This window comes from Podarcis tiliguerta, assembly GCF_965153285.1.
Source record: "Podarcis tiliguerta genome assembly, chromosome: 5".
Lineage (NCBI taxonomy): Eukaryota > Metazoa > Chordata > Lepidosauria > Squamata > Lacertidae > Podarcis > Podarcis tiliguerta.
Window position 1 is genome coordinate 88,692,351 of NC_139538.1, and position 12,935 is coordinate 88,705,285.

Here is a 12,935-nt window from a genome sequence, read left to right on the forward strand (position 1 = left end):
AGAATTTGCCTTTGACGTCTGAACAACTTTTTTTGAAAAAATCCCTAAGGCGCGCGGTCACAATTTCAGCAAAAATCTGACGTTCTGCAATTCACTCAGAAATGGTGCCAAACTGTTGCAAACGGTCCCCTGAAAGCTTTTTTGGTGGAAACAGATGGGTTTTTATCATGGGAAACAGAATTAGCCCTCGACGTCGGAACAACTTTTTTTGAAAAAATCCCTAAGCCGCGCGGTCACAATTTCAGCAAAAATCTGACGTTCTGCAATTCACTCAAAAATGGTGCCAAACTGTTGCAAACGATGCCCTGAAAGCTTTTTCAGTGGAAACAGATGTGTTTTTATCATGGGAAACAGAATTTGCCTTTGACGTCTGAACAACTTTTTTTGAAAAAATCCCTAAGCCGCGCGGTCACAATTTCAGCAAAAATCTGACGTTCTGCAATTCACTCAGAAATGGTGCCAAACTGCTGCAAACAATCTGCTGAAAGCTTTTTCGGTGGAAACAGATGTGTTTTTATCATGGGAAACAGAATTAGCCCTCGACGTCGGAACAACTTTTTTTGAAAAAATCCCTAAGCCGCGCGGTCACAATTTCATCAAATATCTGACGTTCTGCAAATCTTTCAAAAATGGTGCCAAACTGTTGCAAACGATCCCCTGAAAGCTTTTTCGGTGGAAACAGATGGGTTTTTATCATGGGAAACAGAATTTGCCTTTGACGTCTGAACAACTTTTTTTGAAAAAATCCCTAAGCCGCGCGGTCACAATTTCAGCAAAAATCTGACGTTCTGCAATTCACTCAGAAATGGTGCCAAACTGTTGCAAACGATCCCCTGAAAGCTTTTTTGGTGGAAACAGATGGGTTTTTATCATGGGAAACAGAATTAGCCCTCGACGTCGGAACAACTTTTTTTGAAAAAATCCCTAAGGCGCGCGGTCACAATTTCAGGAAAAATCTGAGGTTCTGCAATTCACTCTAAAATGGTGCCCAACTGTTGCAAACGATCCGCTGAAAGCTTTTTCGGTGGAAACAGATGGGTTTTTATCATGGGAAACAGAATTAGCCCTCGACGTCGGAACAACTTTTTTTGAAAAAATCCCTAAGGCGCGCGGTCACAATTTCATCAAATATCTGACATTCTGCAAATCATTCAAAAATGGTGCCAAACTGTTGCAGACGATCCCCTGAAAGTTTTTTCGGTGGAAACAGATGTGTTTTTATCATGGGAAACAGAATTAGCCCTCGACGTCTGAACAACTTTTTTTGAAAAAATCCCTAATCCGCGCGGTCCCAATTTCAGCAAAAATCTGACGTTCTGCAATTCACTCAAAAATGGTGCCAAACTGTTGCAAACGATGCCCTGAAAGCTTTTTCAGTGGAAACAGATGTGTTTTTATCATGGGAAACAGAATTTGCCTTTGACGTCTGAACAACTTTTTTTGAAAAAATCCCTAAGGCGCGCGGTCACAATTTCAGCAAAAATCTGACGTTCTGCAATTCACTCAGAAATGGTGCCAAACTGCTGCAAACGATCTGCTGAAAGCTTTTTCGGTGGAAACAGATGGGTTTTTATCATGGGAAACAGAATTAGCCCTCGACGTCGGAACAACTTTTTTTGAAAAAATCCCTAAGCCGTGCGGTCACAATTTCATCAAATATCTGACGTTCTGCAAATCTTTCAAAAATGGTGCCAAACTGTTGCAAACGATCCCCTGAAAGCTTTTTTGGTGGAAACAGATGGGTTTTTATCATGGGAAACAGAATTAGCCCTCGACGTCGGAACAACTTTTTCTAAAAAAATCCCTAAGGCGCGCGGTCACAATTTCATCAAATATCTGACGTTCTGCAATTCTTTCCAAAGTGGTGCCAAACTGTTGCAAACGATCCCCTGAAAGCTTTTTCGGTGGAAACAGATGTGTTTTTATCATGGGAAACAGAATTAGCCCTCGACGTCTGAACAACTTTTTTTGAAAAAATCCCTAAGGCGCGCGGTCACAATTTCAGCAAAAATCTGACGTTCTGCAATTCTTTCAAAAATTGTGCCAAACTGTTGCAAACGATCCCCTGAAAGCTTTTTGGGGGAAACAGATGTGTTTTTATCATGGGAAACAGAATTAGCCCTCGACGTCTGAACAACTTTTTTTGAAAAAAACCCTAAGGCGCGCGGTCACAATTTCAGCAAATATCTGACGTTCTGCAATTCACTCAAAAATGGTGACAAACTGTTGCAAACGATCCCCTGAAAGCTTTTTCGGTGGAAACAGATGTGTTTTTATCATGGGAAACAGAATTAGGCCTTGACGTCTGAACAACTTTTTTTGAAAAAATCCCTAAGGCGCGCGGTCACAATTTCAGCAAAAATCTGACGTTCTGCAATTCACTCAAAAATGGTGCCAAACTGTTGCAAACGATGCCCTGAAAGCTTTTTCAGTGGAAACAGATGTGTTTTTATCATGGGAAACAGAATTTGCCTTTGACGTCTGAACAACTTTTTTTGAAAAAATCCCTAAGCCGCGCGGTCACAATTTCAGCAAAAATCTGACGTTCTGCAATTCACTCAGAAATGGTGCCAAACTGCTGCAAACGATCTGCTGAAACCTTTTTCGGTGGAAACAGATGTGTTTTTATCATGGGAAACAGAATTAGCCCTCGACGTCGGAACAACTTTTTTTGAAAAAATCCCTAAGCCGCGCGGTCACAATTTCATCAAATATCTGACGTTCTGCAAATCTTTCAAAAATGGTGCCAAACTGTTGCAAACGATCCCCTGAAAGCTTTTTCGGTGGAAACAGATGGGTTTTTATCATGGGAAACAGAATTTGCCTTTGACGTCTGAACAACTTTTTTTGAAAAAATCCCTAAGGCGCGCGGTCACAATTTCAGCAAAAATCTGACGTTCTGCAATTCACTCAGAAATGGTGCCAAACTGTTGCAAAAGATCCCCTGAAAGCTTTTTTGGTGGAAACAGATGGGTTTTTATCATGGGAAACAGAATTAGCCCTCGACGTCGGAACAACTTTTTTTGAAAAAATCCCTAAGGCGCGCGGTCACAATTTCAGCAAAAATCTGATGTTCTGCAATTCACTCAGAAATGGTGCCAAACTGCTGCAAACGATCCGCTGAAAGCTTTTTCGGTGGAAACAGATGGGTTTTTATCATGGGAAACAGAATTAGCCCTCGACGTCGGAACAACTTTTTTTGAAAAAATCCCTAAGCCGCGCGGTCACAATTTCATCAAATATCTGACGTTCTGCAAATCTTTCAAAAATGGTGCCAAACTGTTGCAAACGATCCCCTGAAAGCTTTTTTGGTGGAAACAGATGGGTTTTTATCATGGGAAACAGAATTAGCCCTCGACGTCGGAACAACTTTTTCTAAAAAAATCCCTAAGGCGCGCGGTCACAATTTCAGCAAAAATCTGATGTTCTGCAATTCTTTCAAAAATGGTGCCAAACTGTTGCAAACGATCCCCTGAAAGCTTTTTCGGTGGAAACAGATGTGTTTTTATCATGGGAAACAGAATTAGCCCTCGACGTCTGAACAACTTTTTCTGAAAAAATCCCTAAGCCGCGCGGTCACAATTTCAGCAAAAATCTGACGTTCTGCAATTCACTCAAAAATGGTGCCAAACTGTTGCAAACGATCCCCTGAAAGCTTTTTTGGTGGAAACAGATGTGTTTTTATCATGGGAAACAGAATTTGCCTGTGACGTCTGAACAACTTTTTTTGAAAAAATCCCTAAGCTGCGCGGTCACAATTTCAGCAAAAATCTGACGTTCTGCAATTCACTCAGAAATGGTGCCAAACTGTTGCAAACGATCCCCTGAAAGCTTTTTTGGTGGAAACAGATGGGTTTTTATCATGGGAAACAGAATTAGCCCTCGACGTCGGAACAACTTTTTTTGAAAAAATCCCTAAGGCGCGCGGTCACAATTTCAGGAAAAATCTGAGGTTCTGCAATTCACTCTAAAATGGTGCCCAACTGTTGCAAACGATCCGCTGAAAGCTTTTTCGGTGGAAACAGATGGGTTTTTATCATGGGAAACAGAATTAGCCCTCGACGTCGGAACAACTTTTTTTGAAAAAATCCCTAAGGCGCGCGGTCACAATTTCATCAAATATCTGATATTCTGCAAATCATTCAAAAATGGAGCCAAACTGTTGCAGACGATCCCCTGAAAGTTTTTTCGGTGGAAACAGATGTGTTTTTATCATGGGAAACAGAATTAGCCCTCGACGTCTGAACAACTTTTTTTGAAAAAATCCCTAAGCCGCGCGGTCCCAATTTCAGCAAAAATCTGACGTTCTGCAATTCACTCAAAAATGGTGCCAAACTGTTGCAAACGATGCCCTGAAAGCTTTTTCAGTGGAAACAGATGTGTTTTTATCATGGGAAACAGAATTTGCCTTTGACGTCTGAACAACTTTTTTTGAAAAAATCCCTAAGGCGCGCGGTCACAATTTCAGCAAAAATCTGACGTTCTGCAATTCACTCAGAAATGGTGCCAAACTGCTGCAAACGATCCCCTGAAAGCTTTTTCGGTGGAAACAGATGTGTTTTTATCATGGGAAACAGAATTAGCCCTCGACGTCGGAACAACTTTTTTTGAAAAAATCCCTAAGCCGCGCGGTCACAATTTCATCAAATATCTGACGTTCTGCAAATCTTTCAAAAATGGTGCCAAACTGTTGCAAACGATCCCCTGAAAGCTTTTTCGGTGGAAACAGATGGGTTTTTATCATGGGAAACAGAATTTGCCTTTGACGTCTGAACAACTTTTTTTGAAAAAATCCCTAAGGCGCGCGGTCACAATTTCAGCAAAAATCTGACGTTCTGCAATTCACTCAGAAATGGTGCCAAACTGTTGCAAACGATCCCCTGAAAGCTTTTTTGGTGGAAACAGATGGGTTTTTATCATGGGAAACAGAATTAGCCCTCGACGTCGGAACAACTTTTTTTGAAAAAATCCCTAAGGCGGGCGGTCACAATTTCAGGAAAAATCTGAGGTTCTGCAATTCACTCAGAAATGGTGCCCAACTGTTGCAAACGATCCGCTGAAAGCTTTTTCGGTGGAAACAGATGGGTTTTTATCATGGGAAACAGAATTAGCCCTCGACGTCGGAACAACTTTTTTTGAAAAAATCCCTAAGGCGCGCGGTCACAATTTCATCAAATATCTGACATTCTGCAAATCATTCAAAAATGGTGCCAAACTGTTGCAGACGATCCCCTGAAAGTTTTTTCGGTGGAAACAGATGTGTTTTTATCATGGGAAACAGAATTAGCCCTCGACGTCTGAACAACTTTTTCTGAAAAAATCCCTAAGGCGCGCGGTCACAATTTCATCAAATATCTGACGTTCTGCAATTCTTTCAAAAATGGTGCCAAACTGTTGCAAACGATCCCCTGAAAGCTTTTTCGGTGGAAACAGATGTGTTTTTATCATGGGAAACAGAATTAGCCCTCGACGTCTGAACAACTTTTTTTGAAAAAATCCCTAAGGCGCGCGGTCACAATTTCAGCAAAAATCTGACGTTCTGCAATTCTTTCAAAAATTGTGCCAAACTGTTGCAAACGATCCCCTGAAAGCTTTTTCGGTGGAAACATATGTGTTTTTATCATGGGAAACAGAATTAGCCCTCGACGTCTGAACAACTTTTTTTGAAAAAAACCCTAAGGCGCGCGGTCACAATTTCAGCAAATATCTGACGTTCTGCAATTCACTCAAAAATGGTGACAAACTGTTGCAAACGATCCCCTGAAAGCTTTTTCGGTGGAAACAGATGTGTTTTTATCATGGGAAACAGAATTAGGCCTTGACGTCTGAACAACTTTTTTTGAAAAAAATCCCTAAGGCGCGCGGTCACAATTTCAGCAAAAATCTGACGTTCTGCAATTCACTCAGAAATGGTGCCAAACTGCTGCAAACGATCTGCTGAAAGCTTTTTCGGTGGAAACAGATGGGTTTTTATCATGGGAAACAGAATTAGCCCTCGACGTCGGAACAACTTTTTTTGAAAAAATCCCTAAGCCGCGCGGTCACAATTTCATCAAATATCTGACGTTCTGCAAATCTTTCAAAAATGGTGCCAAACTGTTGCAAACGATCCCCTGAAAGCTTTTTCGGTGGAAACAGATGTATTTTTATCTTGGGAAACAGAATTAGGCCTTGACGTCTGAACAACTTTTTTTGAAAAAATCCCTAAGGCGCGCGGTCACAATTTCAGCAAAAATCTGACGATCTGCAATTCACTCAAAAATGGTGCCAAACTGTTGCAAACGATCCCCTGAAAGCTTTTTCGGTGGAAACAGATGTGTTTTTATCATGGGAAACAGAATTAGCCCTCGACGTCTGAACAACTTTTTTTGAAAAAATCCCTAAGCCGCGCGGTCACAATTTCATCAAATATCTGACGTTCTGCAAATCTTTCAAAAATGGTGCCAAACTGTTGCAAACGATCCCCTGAAAGCTTTTTCGGTGGAAACAGATGGGTTTTTATCATGGGAAACAGAATTTGCCTTTGACGTCTGAACAACTTTTTTTGAAAAAATCCCTAAGGCGCGCGGTCACAATTTCAGCAAAAATCTGACGTTCTGCAATTCACTCTAAAATGGTGCCAAACTGTTGCAAACGATCCCCTGAAAGCTTTTTTGGTGGAAACAGATGGGTTTTTATCATGGGAAACAGAATTAGCCCTCGACGTCGGAACAACTTTTTTTGAAAAAATCCCTAAGGCGCGCGGTCACAATTTCAGCAAAAATCTGAGGTTCTGCAATTCACTCTAAAATGGTGCCCAACTGTTGCAAACGATCCGCTGAAAGCTTTTTCGGTGGAAACAGATGGGTTTTTATCATGGGAAACAGAATTAGCCCTCGACGTCGGAACAACTTTTTCTGAAAAAATCCCTAAGGGGCGCGGTCACAATTTCATCAAATATCTGACGTTCTGCAATTCTTTCAAAAATGGTGCCAAACTGTTGCAGACGATCCCCTGAAAGTTTTTTCGGTGGAAACAGATGTGTTTTTATCATGGGAAACAGAATTAGCCCTCGACGTCGGAACAACTTTTTCTGAAAAAATCCCTAAGGCGCGCGGTCACAATTTCATCAAATATTTGACGTTCTGCAATTCTTTCAAAAATGGTGCCAAACTGTTGCAAACGATCCCCTGAAAGCTTTTTCGGTGGAAACAGATGTGTTTTTATCATGGGAAACAGAATTAGCCCTCGACGTCTGAACAACTTTTTTTGAAAAAATCCCTAAGGCGCGCGGTCACAATTTCAGCAAAAATCTGACGTTCTGCAATTCTTTCAAAAATTGTGCCAAACTGTTGCAAACGATCCCCTGAAAGCTTTTTCGGTGGAAACAGATGTGTTTTTATCATGGGAAACAGAATTAGCCCTCGACGTCTGAACAACTTTTTTTGAAAAAATCCCTAAGGCGCGCGGTCACAATTTCAGCAAATATCTGACGTTCTGCAATTCACTCAAAAATGGTGCCAAACTGTTGCAAACGATCCCCTGAAAGCTTTTTCGGTGGAAACAGATGTGTTTTTATCATGGGAAACAGAATTAGGCCTTGACGTCTGAACAACTTTTTTTGAAAAAAATCCCTAAGGCGCGCGGTCACAATTTCAGCAAAAATCTGACGTTCTGCAATTCACTCAGAAATGGTGCCAAACTGCTGCAAACGATCTGCTGAAAGCTTTTTCGGTGGAAACAGATGGGTTTTTATCATGGGAAACAGAATTAGCCCTCGACGTCGGAACAACTTTTTTTGAAAAAATCCCTAAGCCGCGCGGTCACAATTTCATCAAATATCTGACGTTCTGCAAATCTTTCAAAAATGGTGCCAAACTGTTGCAAACGATCCCCTGAAAGCTTTTTCGGTGGAAACAGATGTATTTTTATCTTGGGAAACAGAATTAGGCCTTGACGTCTGAACAACTTTTTTTGAAAAAATCCCTAAGGCGCGCGGTCACAATTTCAGCAAAAATCTGACGTTCTGCAATTCACTCTAAAATGGTGCCAAACTGTTGCAAACGATCCCCTGAAAGCTTTTTTGGTGGAAACAGATGGGTTTTTATCATGGGAAACAGAATTAGCCCTCGACGTCGGAACAACTTTTTTTGAAAAAATCCCTAAGGCGCGCGGTCACAATTTCAGCAAAAATCTGAGGTTCTGCAATTCACTCTAAAATGGTGCCCAACTGTTGCAAACGATCCGCTGAAAGCTTTTTCGGTGGAAACAGATGGGTTTTTATCATGGGAAACAGAATTAGCCCTCGACGTCGGAACAACTTTTTCTGAAAAAATCCCTAAGGGGCGCGGTCACAATTTCATCAAATATCTGACGTTCTGCAATTCTTTCAAAAATGGTGCCAAACTGTTGCAAACGATCCCCTGAAAGCTTTTTTGGTGGAAACAGATGGGTTTTTATCATGGGAAACAGAATTAGCCCTCGACGTCGGAACAACTTTTTTTGAAAAAATCCCTAAGGCGCGCGGTCACAATTTCAGGAAAAATCTGAGGTTCTGCAATTCACTCTAAAATGGTGCCCAACTGTTGCAAACGATCCGCTGAAAGCTTTTTCGGTGGAAACAGATGGGTTTTTATCATGGGAAACAGAATTAGCCCTCGACGTCGGAACAACTTTTTTTGAAAAAATCCCTAAGGCGCGCGTTCACAATTTCATCAAATATCTGACATTCTGCAAATCATTCAAAAATGGTGCCAAACTGTTGCAGACGATCCCCTGAAAGTTTTTTCGGTGGAAACAGATGTGTTTTTATCATGGGAAACAGAATTAGCCCTCGACGTCGGAACAACTTTTTCTGAAAAAATCCCTAAGGCGCGCGGTCACAATTTCATCAAATATCTGACGTTCTGCAATTCTTTCAAAAATGGTGCCAAACTGTTGCAAACGATCCCCTGAAAGCTTTTTCGGTGGAAACAGATGTGTTTTTATCATGGGAAACAGAATTAGCCCTCGACGTCTGAACAACTTTTTTTGAAAAAATCCCTAAGCCGCGCGGTCACAATTTCAGCAAAAATCTGACGTTCTGCAATTCACTCAAAAATGGTGCCAAACTGTTGCAAACGATGCCCTGAAAGCTTTTTCAGTGGAAACAGATGTGTTTTTATCATGGGAAACAGAATTTGCCTTTGACGTCTGAACAACTTTTTTTGAAAAAATCCCTAAGCTGCGCGGTCACAATTTCAGCAAAAATCTGACGTTCTGCAATTCACTCAGAAATGGTGCCAAACTGTTGCAAACGATCCCCTGAAAGCTTTTTTGGTGGAAACAGATGGGTTTTTATCATGGGAAACAGAATTAGCCCTCGACGTCGGAACAACTTTTTTTGAAAAAATCCCTAAGGCGCGCGGTCACAATTTCAGGAAAAATCTGAGGTTCTGCAATTCACTCTAAAATGGTGCCCAACTGTTGCAAACGATCCGCTGAAAGCTTTTTCGGTGGAAACAGATGGGTTTTTATCATGGGAAACAGAATTAGCCCTCGACGTCGGAACAACTTTTTTTGAAAAAATCCCTAAGGCGCGCGGTCACAATTTCATCAAATATCTGATATTCTGCAAATCATTCAAAAATGGAGCCAAACTGTTGCAGACGATCCCCTGAAAGTTTTTTCGGTGGAAACAGATGTGTTTTTATCATGGGAAACAGAATTAGCCCTCGACGTCTGAACAACTTTTTTTGAAAAAATCCCTAAGCCGCGCGGTCCCAATTTCAGCAAAAATCTGACGTTCTGCAATTCACTCAAAAATGGTGCCAAACTGTTGCAAACGATGCCCTGAAAGCTTTTTCAGTGGAAACAGATGTGTTTTTATCATGGGAAACAGAATTTGCCTTTGACGTCTGAACAACTTTTTTTGAAAAAATCCCTAAGGCGCGCGGTCACAATTTCAGCAAAAATCTGACGTTCTGCAATTCACTCAGAAATGGTGCCAAACTGCTGCAAACGATCCCCTGAAAGCTTTTTCGGTGGAAACAGATGTGTTTTTATCATGGGAAACAGAATTAGCCCTCGACGTCTGAACAACTTTTTTTGAAAAAATCCCTAAGCCGCGCGGTCACAATTTCATCAAATATCTGACGTTCTGCAAATCTTTCAAAAATGGTGCCAAACTGTTGCAAACGATCCCCTGAAAGCTTTTTCGGTGGAAACAGATGGGTTTTTATCATGGGAAACAGAATTTGCCTTTGACGTCTGAACAACTTTTTTTGAAAAAATCCCTAAGGCGCGCGGTCACAATTTCAGCAAAAATCTGACGTTCTGCAATTCACTCAGAAATGGTGCCAAACTGTTGCAAACGATCCCCTGAAAGCTTTTTTGGTGGAAACAGATGGGTTTTTATCATGGGAAACAGAATTAGCCCTCGACGTCGGAACAACTTTTTTTGAAAAAATCCCTAAGGCGGGCGGTCACAATTTCAGGAAAAATCTGACGTTCTGCAATTCACTCAGAAATGGTGCCAAACTGCTGCAAACGATCTGCTGAAAGCTTTTTCGGTGGAAACAGATGGGTTTTTATCATGGGAAACAGAATTAGCCCTCGACGTCGGAACAACTTTTTTTGAAAAAATCCCTAAGCCGCGCGGTCACAATTTCATCAAATATCTGACGTTCTGCAAATCTTTCAAAAATGGTGCCAAACTGTTGCAAACGATCCCCTGAAAGCTTTTTCGGTGGAAACAGATGTATTTTTATCTTGGGAAACAGAATTAGGCCTTGACGTCTGAACAACTTTTTTTGAAAAAATCCCTAAGGCGCGCGGTCACAATTTCAGCAAAAATCTGACGATCTGCAATTCACTCAAAAATGGTGCCAAACTGTTGCAAACGATCCCCTGAAAGCTTTTTCGGTGGAAACAGATGTGTTTTTATCATGGGAAACAGAATTAGCCCTCGACGTCTGAACAACTTTTTTTGAAAAAATCCCTAAGCCGCGCGGTCACAATTTCATCAAATATCTGACGTTCTGCAAATCTTTCAAAAATGGTGCCAAACTGTTGCAAACGATCCCCTGAAAGCTTTTTCGGTGGAAACAGATGGGTTTTTATCTTGGGAAACAGAATTAGGCCTTGACGTCTGAACAACTTTTTTTGAAAAAATCCCTAAGGCGCGCGGTCACAATTTCAGCAAAAATCTGACGTTCTGCAATTCACTCTAAAATGGTGCCAAACTGTTGCAAACGATCCCCTGAAAGCTTTTTTGGTGGAAACAGATGGGTTTTTATCATGGGAAACAGAATTAGCCCTCGACGTCGGAACAACTTTTTTTGAAAAAATCCCTAAGGCGCGCGGTCACAATTTCAGCAAAAATCTGAGGTTCTGCAATTCACTCTAAAATGGTGCCCAACTGTTGCAAACGATCCGCTGAAAGCTTTTTCGGTGGAAACAGATGGGTTTTTATCATGGGAAACAGAATTAGCCCTCGACGTCGGAACAACTTTTTCTGAAAAAATCCCTAAGGGGCGCGGTCACAATTTCATCAAATATCTGACGTTCTGCAATTCTTTCAAAAATGGTGCCAAACTGTTGCAAACGATCCCCTGAAAGCTTTTTTGGTGGAAACAGATGGGTTTTTATCATGGGAAACAGAATTAGCCCTCGACGTCGGAACAACTTTTTTTGAAAAAATCCCTAAGGCGCGCGGTCACAATTTCAGGAAAAATCTGAGGTTCTGCAATTCACTCTAAAATGGTGCCCAACTGTTGCAAACGATCCGCTGAAAGCTTTTTCGGTGGAAACAGATGGGTTTTTATCATGGGAAACAGAATTAGCCCTCGACGTCGGAACAACTTTTTTTGAAAAAATCCCTAAGGCGCGCGTTCACAATTTCATCAAATATCTGACATTCTGCAAATCATTCAAAAATGGTGCCAAACTGTTGCAGACGATCCCCTGAAAGTTTTTTCGGTGGAAACAGATGTGTTTTTATCATGGGAAACAGAATTAGCCCTCGACGTCGGAACAACTTTTTCTGAAAAAATCCCTAAGGCGCGCGGTCACAATTTCATCAAATATTTGACGTTCTGCAATTCTTTCAAAAATGGTGCCAAACTGTTGCAAACGATCCCCTGAAAGCTTTTTCGGTGGAAACAGATGTGTTTTTATCATGGGAAACAGAATTAGCCCTCGACGTCTGAACAACTTTTTTTGAAAAAATCCCTAAGGCGCGCGGTCACAATTTCAGCAAAAATCTGACGTTCTGCAATTCTTTCAAAAATTGTGCCAAACTGTTGCAAACGATCCCCTGAAAGCTTTTTCGGTGGAAACATATGTGTTTTTATCATGGGAAACAGAATTAGCCCTCGACGTCTGAACAACTTTTTTTGAAAAAATCCCTAAGGCGCGCGGTCACAATTTCAGCAAATATCTGACGTTCTGCAATTCACTCAAAAATGGTGCCAAACTGTTGCAAACGATCCCCTGAAAGCTTTTTCGGTGGAAACAGATGTGTTTTTATCATGGGAAACAGAATTAGGCCTTGACGTCTGAACAACTTTTTTTGAAAAAAATCCCTAAGGCGCGCGGTCACAATTTCAGCAAAAATCTGACGTTCTGCAATTCACTCAGAAATGGTGCCAAACTGCTGCAAACGATCTGCTGAAAGCTTTTTCGGTGGAAACAGATGGGTTTTTATCATGGGAAACAGAATTAGCCCTCGACGTCGGAACAACTTTTTTTGAAAAAATCCCTAAGCCGCGCGGTCACAATTTCATCAAATATCTGACGTTCTGCAAATCTTTCAAAAATGGTGCCAAACTGTTGCAAACGATCCCCTGAAAGCTTTTTCGGTGGAAACAGATGTATTTTTATCTTGGGAAACAGAATTAGGCCTTGACGTCTGAACAACTTTTTTTGAAAAAATCCCTAAGGCGCGCGGTCACAATTTCAGCAAAAATCTGACGTTC